Here is a 10083-nt window from a genome sequence, read left to right as displayed (position 1 = left end):
AGCTTTAGGTACACTACCACAATCTGATGGAATACTAAAAACAATCCAAAATATAATATTTAGCAAAGTCTCATATTTGATGGTATCCTAAAAACATGTATTTAGGCTATTTGGAGTTAATAAGTTGTCTATTTGTGCAGTCCAGGGTGCATTTTTTAATAGATGTTTGGATTGAACTATTGATCATTTTTAGTATTATTTACACTGTTGCTTTTAGTAAATGTTTGTAAGTATTATGTTTCTATGTCTTCTCAATTGCTTTGTAAATGTATTTTATTTTATTACATTGATTTACCAGTCCGGCCCACTTGGGAGTAGATTTTTCTCCATGTGCCCCCCCATCTAAAATGACTTTTTACACCTCTGAGTTGCAGTTTGAGATTTTTGTAAATCATTTTTTCTAAATACATTTAAAAAAAGATGTTTTTGTCAGCAGCCAAGAGGAGCTTCTGATGAAGCATGATTAAGGACGAACACAGGTGCCCTCTTCTAAGACAACCAGCTTTTATTGTGAAGGAACAACGCATTAACTTCCAATCACATCCTTTACTAAATTCATTTAAAAAAAAGAGAAACATGTTACAAATACGATTAGCACTTTTATTAAGTAATGGCTTTAGAATGTGGGAATTAATACTAATATTAAATACAAACTTGTGTTAGAGTATTAGATTTAAAAATGATGACATGTATTTAAAAAAAAATAAAAAAATTTAAAAAAAATTATTATTATTATTTTTTTTTTTTACATAAATAAATACAATCATGTGTGCTTACGGACTGTATCCCTGCAGACTGTATTGATCTATATTGATATAGAATGTATATATTGTGTTTTTTATGTTGATTTCATTAAAAAAAAAAAAAAAAAAAAAATTTTTTTTTTTTTTTGAAAAATTCTTGTGCGGCCCGGTACCAATCGGTCCGCGGACCGGTACCGGGCCGCGGCCCTGTGGTTGGGGACCACTGCGGTAGTGTACATGTGTATATTTACAATACATTAACCATATCTTTTTTTACATAAGCTGCAAAAAAATTATACATTTTACTTTAAAAACTGGCAGCTCAGTCACCAGAATTTTACAGTAAAAACAGTGTTGTTTTTTTTACAGCTTATGAAAAAAAATTAATAAATGGAATGGAAAAACAATACCACTGTTTTTAGCGGTAAAAATCAAACAACAGAGCTGCCAAGTTTGTTTTTTTTACTGTAAAATCTTGTCGTTTTAATGTTTTTTTTGGTTGTTTTTTAAAGTTTTAGTGTCTTACTGTATATGGAAAAAACAGTACTAAAGTTGATTTGACGGTAAAAAATTTTTTAATTTAACCATAAAATCTATTGTCAATTTTACAGTCTACAATTTCATTGTTAATTTGTTTTGAAATCATAAGTCACGCAGATATTGCAGTACAATATTTATCTTTATTTTAACAACAAATATTTTCGGAAAACATAATATATTTAGATTTTGATAATGTTGAATTTTCAAAGATATGCAATGGCATGCAGTACATGATTTTTAATGTCAGAAGGGAAAGAACAAATATATTTAGCAAGAAAAGATTAGGCATTTTATTAACGCATATTATTTCCAGGCTTTCGCGGGCCAGATTTGGCCCCGGGCCTTGAGTTTGACACCGGTGCCGTAAATGGTATTTGACCATTGCATGTGTAATGAGGGAAGTCAGCAACATGACAATTGTCGGTCCAAACGTATCTAAAGTGCTCTAAGAATTGTGTATTCCGCAGAGATTCAGAATCCGCCCACTTGTGTTTCTAAGAACTGTGAGGTTGTTCAGTTGGAGTGCACGGATCCATCTGGAAAATCAGACTTTTAAAAGGTTTTGGTGAGTCTCCAGTTTTAATGCTGGTCAGTCCTAGCAAGCAGCTGATGCATTGTGGGGGATTGGGAGCTGCGCTCATTAACTGCTGGGCTTGAAGTATGCAATCCGTGCCAAAGCCAGCTCCGGCTAATCTTCTCAACGCGGCTTCAACATGTGACCTGGTAACCGACGTTAAGACCAATCAGTGGACTAAGTACGCTAATTCCCACAAAAACAAAGGCAGCTTTGACTACAGTGCTGGGTGGAAGGTGCAAACTAACTCCAGTGTTGGAATACAGTTTGCACACACACGTTTATGTTGACACTGGCTGCCTTACATCCACATAAGTGCTTGTTGACATTTCCAGACTTTCACCACAAACATAAGGAGAATGGGCTCTATTTTTTTTGCTCCACCATAGTGCACATTTTCAATTAGGATTCCAAGGTTTTATAAACAGATGTTACAGCAACTCTGTTGTATGTTTGGACTACAATTCCAATCATGCTTTTTTTTACTAGTGCAAATCTTTAAAAAATAAGATAAAATAATGAAAGTTGCATTTTGTCAGTTACTGTGGTAGAATCCAGGGGCCGTACTTATCAAGCTTCTTAGAGTGCCATTTTACACTTAAGTCCTGAGAATTTGCGAAATTTAGTCCTATTCTCAAACTTAAGAATAAAAGCTTTTTATCAACGTTCTTAAGTCTAAGAATCACTCCTACTCTCAATCAATCAATCAATCAATCACGATATTTAAGAGATCTTCAGAGGTGTCTTAAGTGGTTAGGAGTTGCCAGCAGGGGATGGCACTGAGGCGAGAGAGACGTGCGCCAACGTTCAGGGAACGGAACAATGTTTTGTTTTGTTTTTATGACGAGCAGCTGATCAAACGGTATCGTTTAGACAGAGCGGATATTATTTTTGTCACAGATTTAATACTTTTCGATTCCTTGTTGATTTCTGCATGTGTCTGCAGTGGGCTAGTATATATAGAGCCACCCACACCAGTTTCAAATTAGTTGCCTAATTAATGAATTGGAAAGAAAATGTTATGACAGTAGCGTATGTGTGTGGCCGTGAGGTGAGTGACGTCAGTGAGTGTGTGGGCGAGAGAAGAGAAGAGAGGGAGCGGTAGCGTGACTAGTTTGTTTTGTATTATTTTGTCGTTTATTTTCAAAATATACACTCCCCATGTCCACTTAAATATTTCCAAGATATTTCTTTATTCTTAGACAACGGATTCCCTTCCGTGATTGGTCATTTCTATGGACACAGAAATGACGTCACCTAAAATTGCGTTTACGGCACATAGTAATGTCGTAATTCAGCTCTGAGTGTGACACTTAAGATTCAGTCCTACACTTCGCTGAAAGTGTGAGTAAGACGCTTGATAACTAACTTTTAAGTGCAGCTTTCAGCCAAGAATGTATTTACTCTTAAGTCAACTCTTAGCAGACTTCTTAGGAGTAATTCTAAGAAGCTTGATAAGTACGGCCCCAGGTTAACAATGCCACACTTTTATTTTGAAGCTCACGTTGCACGGAACAGGAAGCCACTGTGAGCATGTTTTAATGCCGTGTAACTAGACCGGGGGTCAGCAACCCGCGGCTCTTTAGTGCCGCCCTAGTGGCTCCCTGGAGCATTTTTAAAAGAGGATTGAAAATAGAAAAAGATGGGGGGAGAAACATTTTTTTTTGTTTTAGTATGTTTTTTGTTTGAGGACAAACATGACACAAACTGGAACTACCACTGTTGAATACACTACCGTTCAAAAGTTTGGGGTCACATGTAAATGTCCTTATTTTTGAAGGAAAAGCACTGTACTTTTCAATGAAGATAACTTTAAACTAGTCTTAACTTTAAAGAAATACACTCTATACATTGGTCTCACGTTTGTCCTCTAAGCTTGGAGAATAAACCACAAAATACCAATTTCTGCCTGGTGATTGAATATAAACATCAGCTTATGTGCCATAAGAGAGTCAATCACTTCACCATAAAAGTAGGTGACAGTGTCATCACCAGGAAAGATGAGGTCACCTACCTAGGTTCCATTCTAGAGGCTAACCTTTCCTGTGATAAAATGGCAACCAAGGTAATCAAAAAGGTTAACCAACGAACGAGATTTCTCTACAGAATTTCCTCTCTGGTCAACAAAAGCACCTTGAGGATTCTGGCGGGAACTCTCGTTCAACCCTTTTTCGATTACGCATGCACCTCCTGGTACCCTAGCACCTCCAAAACCCTCAAATCTAAACTCCAAACATCTCAGAACAAGCTAGTCAGGTTACTTCTAGACCTCCACCCCAGATCCCACCTCACTCCTACCCACTTCTCTAAAGTGGGCTGGCTCAAGGTGGAGGACAGAGTTAAACAACTTGCACTGAGCCTAGTCTATAAAATCCGCTACACCTCCCTGATACCGAAGTACATGTCAAACTACTTCCTTAACGTAAATGACCGCCATAACCACAACACCAGGGGGTGCTCCACTAACCACGTTAAACCCAGATTCCGAACTAACAAAGGTCTTAACTCATTCTCTTTCTATGCCACATCAATGTGGAATGCGCTCCCAACAGGTATAAAAGAAAGGGCATCTCTATCCTCCTTCAAAACCGCTATAAAAGTTCACCTCCAGGCAGCTACAACCCTAAACTAACACCCTCCCCGGATTGCTAATAATCAAATGTAAACAATCAAATGCAGATTCTTTTTCTTATGCCTTCTGATCCCTCTCTCTCTCTCTCTATCTCTCTATGTCCACTACTTGATGTCCATATCCCCACCCCCCCCCCCCACCCCACCCCCCCTCCACACTCCTGATTGTAAATAATGTAAATAATTCAATGTGATTATCTTGTGTGATGACTGTATTATGATGATAGTATATATGATAGTATATATCTGTATCATGAATCAATTTAAGTGGACCCCGACTTAAACAAGTTGAAAAACTTATTCGGGTGTTACCATTTAGTGGTCAATTGTACGGAATATGTACTTCACTGTGCAACCTACTAATAAAAGTCTCAATCAATCAATCAATCAATAAGAGAATCTGGGAGAGACTAGCAATTTAAATTCCCCATTGGAGGAATGCTGGTCAACGCAACAATTGCTAATGTGGTAAATGACTATTCTAGCTGCAAATGTCTGCTTTTTGGTGCAATATCTACATAGGTGTATAGAGGCCCATTTCCAGCAACTATCACTCCAGTGTTCTAATGGTACAATGTGTTTGTTCATTGGCTCAGAAGGCTAATTGATGATTAGAAAACCCTTGTGCAATCATGTTCACACATCTGAAAACACTTTAGCTCGTTACAGAAGCTACAAAACTGACCTTCCTTTGAGCAGATTGACTTTCTGGAGCATCACATTTGTGGGGTCAATTAAACGCTCAAAATGGCCAGAAAAAGAGAACTTTCATCTGAAACTCGACAGTCTATTCTTGTTCTTAGAAATGAAGGCTCAAACACAAAACTGTTTGGGTGACCCCAAACTTTTGAACGGTAGTATATATTGAGTAAAACATGCTTGAAACTAGAATATCAAGTGTTGCAAAGCTGTGTCATCAACACTCACAAGTATAAAACTAGTTTTTTAAAGTAATGATTTCTCATTTTAAGCATGAAAAAAAAAAATCATGATTTTGACACAATTGTGTCTCATAATTAAAACAACTGTTTTATTTTCAATGAAACAATAGAAAATAGGTACTCATATAGTAGTACAGTTGGCACAGTACAGCAAACTGACAGTTAATATTTAAATATTTAACATTTGACATTTCTAACAATTTTGAACAGAAATAGTTCATGCACATTCAGGTAAATTCCTCAAAATTACAATGAAAACATTTTTGGCCGGGGGCCGGGCTGTATACACACTACCGTTCAAAAGTTTGGGGTCACCCAAACAATTTTGTGTTTGAGCCTTCATTTCTAAGAACAAGAATAGACTGTCGCATTTCAGATAAAAGTTCTCTTTTTCTGGCCATTTTGAGTGTTTAATTGACCCCACAAATGTGATGCTCCAGAAAGTCAATCTGCTCAAAGGAAGGTCAGTTTTGTAGCTTCTGTAACGAACTAAAGTGTTTTCAGATGTGTGAACATGATTGCACAAGGGTTTTCTAATCATCAATTAGCCTTCTGAGCCAATGAGCAAACACATTGTACCATTAGAACACTGGAGTGATAGTTGCTGGAAATGGGCCTCTATACACCTATTAAAAGCAGACATTTGCAGCTAGAATAGTCATTTACCACATTAGCAATGTATAGAGCAGGGGTCACCAACGCAGTGCCCGCGGGCACCAGGTAGCCCGTAAGGACCAGATGAGTAGCCCGCTGGCCTGTTCTAAAAATAGCTCAAATAGCAGCACTTACCAGTGAGCTGCCTCTATTTTTTAAATTGTATTTATTTACTAGCAAGCTGGTCTCGCTTTGCCCGACATTTTTAATTCTAAGAGAGACAAAACTCAAATAGAATTTGAAAATCCAAGAAAATATTTTAAAGACTTGGTCTTCACTTGTTTAAATAAATTCATTAATTTTTTTACTTTGCTTCTTATAACTTTCAGAAAGACAATTTTAGAGAAAAAATACAAACTTAAAAAAGATTTTAGGATTTTTAAACACATATACCTTTTTACCTTTTAAATTCCTTCCTCTTCTTTCCTGACAATTTAAATCTATGTTCAAGTAAATTTATTTTTTTCATTGTAAAGAATAATGCATACATTTTAATTTAATATCATCATTTTAGCTTCTGTTTTTTTGACGAATAATATTTGTGAAATATTTCTTCAAACTTATTATGATTAAAATTCAAAAAAATTATTCTGGCAGATCTAGAAAATCCGTAGAATCAAATGTAAATCTTATTTCAAAGTATTTTGAATTTCTTTTTTTTAAAAAAATTCTGGAAAATCTAGAAGAAATAATGATTTGTCTAGCTTGGTCCAATTTGTTATATATTCTAACAAAGTGCAGATTGGATTTTAACCTATTTAAAACATGTCATCAAAATTCTAAAATTAATCTTAATCAGGAAAAATTACTAATGATGTTCCATAAATTATTTTTTAAATTTTTTCAAAAAGATTCGAATTAGCTAGTTTTTTTCTTCTTTTTTTCGGTTGAATTTTGAATTTTAAAGAGTCGAAATTGAAGATAAACTATGTTTCAAAATTTAATTGTCATTTTTTTCGTGTTTTCTCCTCTTTTAAACCGTTCAATTAAGTGTAAATATCATTAATTATTAATAATAACATAGAGTTAAAGGTAAATTGAGCAAATTGGCTATTTCTGGCAATTTATTGAAGTGTGTATCAAACTGGTAGCCCTTCGCATTAATCACTACCCAAGAAGTAGCTCTTGCTTTCAAAAAGGTTGCTGACCCCTGGTATAGAGTGTATTTCTTTAAAGTTAAGACTAGTTTAAAGTTATCTTCATTGAAAAATAAGGACATTTTAATGTGACCCCAAACTTTTGAACGGTAGTGTATGTGCACTTGGCGCGATGATGTCATGTTATCCATGGAAAAATAGATTTTTAGACAATATGATTTGCCTGAGCGGCTAGGAGACCCCGAGAGTAACAAGCGCTTGCCTTGTTGCCTTTCCATTAAGAACAATAAATTAGTTTTTAGTATAAGTTTGCTGGTTTCAAGAAATGTAATGCCGAGCGCATATCATTATGTCAAGATACTGGCACTAGCATTTAATTAATTTAAGAATATTTTTCAACATATTGAGCAAAAAAAGTCTCTTTTTTTTCTACCAAGAAAAGTACACTTGTTATTAGTGAGAATATACTTATTTTAAGCTATTTTGGGTTCATTGAGGTTAGCTAATTTGACAAGCCAAATGTTCTTGTTCTATTGGCAGATAATTGTGCTTAGTTCAAGTAAAATACCACTCCTTTTTGTGTTTTTTACCCTTGTTTTTGAACACTGACTTTTTGCAGTGTGTCGCCAACTTGGGGAAGCATTTCAAGCAAATGACTGCTAGTCTGCACCATACAGAAGCAGAACCAGTCAAAAATCCAGCCAATAATGTTAAAATAATATCTTAATGGCGTACATTTATCCACAAGAATATAAAAAATCTGCTGATTGTGTGTTTGACGGCAAATCAGTTGGAAGTCAATTCTCCAAGGTAAATTCTGTACATTCTTATTACATTACTTGATAAAACTACTGTAGTTGTAACTAGTACATTACACTATATTGCACTCTACAATATGTTTGATCTAAAAGTTAGTTATTATTTGTAAAAGGCAAGTTACAAGTTAAAATGTTGCTTTTTTTGGATGGACCAAATTGATTTCAATTGGAGATGTCGATTTGAGATACAAGCGTTTTGAGTTGAGAGCTCCGTTACATAACCAATTAAGCTCGTAAATTGGGGCAATACTGTACACTATAGTGTTGTCCCGATACCAATATTTTGGTACCGATACCAACATTATTTTGATACTTTTCTAAATAAAGGGGACCACAGAAAATGTCATTATTGGCTTTATTTGAACAACAAATCTTAGTGTACATGAAACATATGTTTATTATTGTTATTTAGTCCTTAAATAAAATAGTGAACATACTAGACAACTTGTCTTTTAGTAGTAAGTAAACAAACAAAGACTCCTAATTAGTCGTATGCAGTAACATATTGTGTCATTTATACACCTATTATTTTGTACACTTTATGAGGGACAAGTGGTAGAAAATGAATTATTAATCTACTTGTTTATTTACTGTTAATATCTGCTTATTTTCTCTTTTAACATGTTCTATCTACACTTCTGTTCAAATGTAATAATCACTTATTCTTCTCTTCCTTGATACTTGACATTAGGATGATACCACACATTTAGGTATGGATGTGATACCAAGTAGCTACAGGATCATACATTGGTCATATTCAAAGTCTTCATGTGTCCAGGGACATATTTACTGACTTTATAAACATAATATACATTTTTTAAAAACGAAAGAAGATGTTGTGATGCTAAAAAATATTGATATAATCATAATATTATCGACTAGATACACGACTGTACTTGGTATCATTACAGTGGATGTCAGGTGTAGATCCACCCATGGTGTTTGTTTACATTTTGACGCCGGTGAGCTAAAGTGTATAGTGAAGCATGTTTAGCTATTCTTCGTCCTGCAGTAAGAAACATGTAAGAAACTTACTTTGTCGCCATGGAGACGAGGATTAGTGATTTAGAAGTAGCTAAAACACTGCAGACTGGGGATGGACTTTTTGATTTATTGATTGATTGAGACTTTTATTAGTAGATTGCACAGTACAGTACATATTCCGTACAATTGACCACAAAATGGTAACACCCCAATAAGTTGTTCAACTTGTTTAAGTCGGGGTCCACTAGCTAGCCATGTCTTAAAGCAGCTCTTCCTGAGCGTGTTTCAGAGTTATAACTTTATCTTTACTTTTTAAGCTAAAATGCGTCTGTTCTCCCTTTTCTGTCTACACACTGTGTCTGCTTGTAAGTACTCTGTGTGTGTACGCTGCCAAACATGCTCCTCTGCTGGTAAACCAGCAATGACACGACGTGACGACGACGGGGGCTTGGGGGGGGGGGGGGGGGGGGGTACTTTTTAGAGGCGGTATAGTACAGAATATGATTCATTAGTATTGCGGTACTATGCTAATATCAGTATACCGTACAACCCTACCGTACACAATACTCACGGCTCTAATATTGTATCGCATTGGGAGTAAAACATTGGGGACGCTCCTATTCCTTTGACCGCAGAGTTGGCAACCCTAGTGGACATATATGAACACAAGCGGGTTCCATAAGCTGTATACCTCATGTGTTCATCACTTCAGCCATAAAGTTTACGGTTAAAGAAGTGCAAGCAGATCATTTGTTTAACGTGCCTGCCCTTCACAGCAGATGAAGCCCTGGAAGTGGGACAGGGGCTATTTGGACAGGAATGGAGGGGTGTGTTAAATTTCTGCATGCATGATCAATGGGGTTGAATGGTGGCGGTGTGTGTGTGTGGGGGGGGGGGTTTGGTGGAAAGCTACACAGAAGTCGTCTCACTAGGGAGATATGGACAGTGTGGGTTGTATCTCATTACCAATCAGTACTGCAATGCCAGCTTTTATGTGTGCTACATGTGGCCCACTTGGATACAGCCAAGCATGAGCATTATGGACCTCAGTGGAAACAAGACTTTTGCCTTTTTGTGACATCCCTTTGCCTTTTTAAAGCA

Source organism: Entelurus aequoreus, linkage group LG06, assembly GCF_033978785.1.
Source record: "Entelurus aequoreus isolate RoL-2023_Sb linkage group LG06, RoL_Eaeq_v1.1, whole genome shotgun sequence".
Taxonomy (NCBI): domain Eukaryota; kingdom Metazoa; phylum Chordata; class Actinopteri; order Syngnathiformes; family Syngnathidae; genus Entelurus; species Entelurus aequoreus.
The sequence above is the reverse complement of the archived record's forward strand: the minus strand, read 5'-3'. Positions refer to the sequence as shown.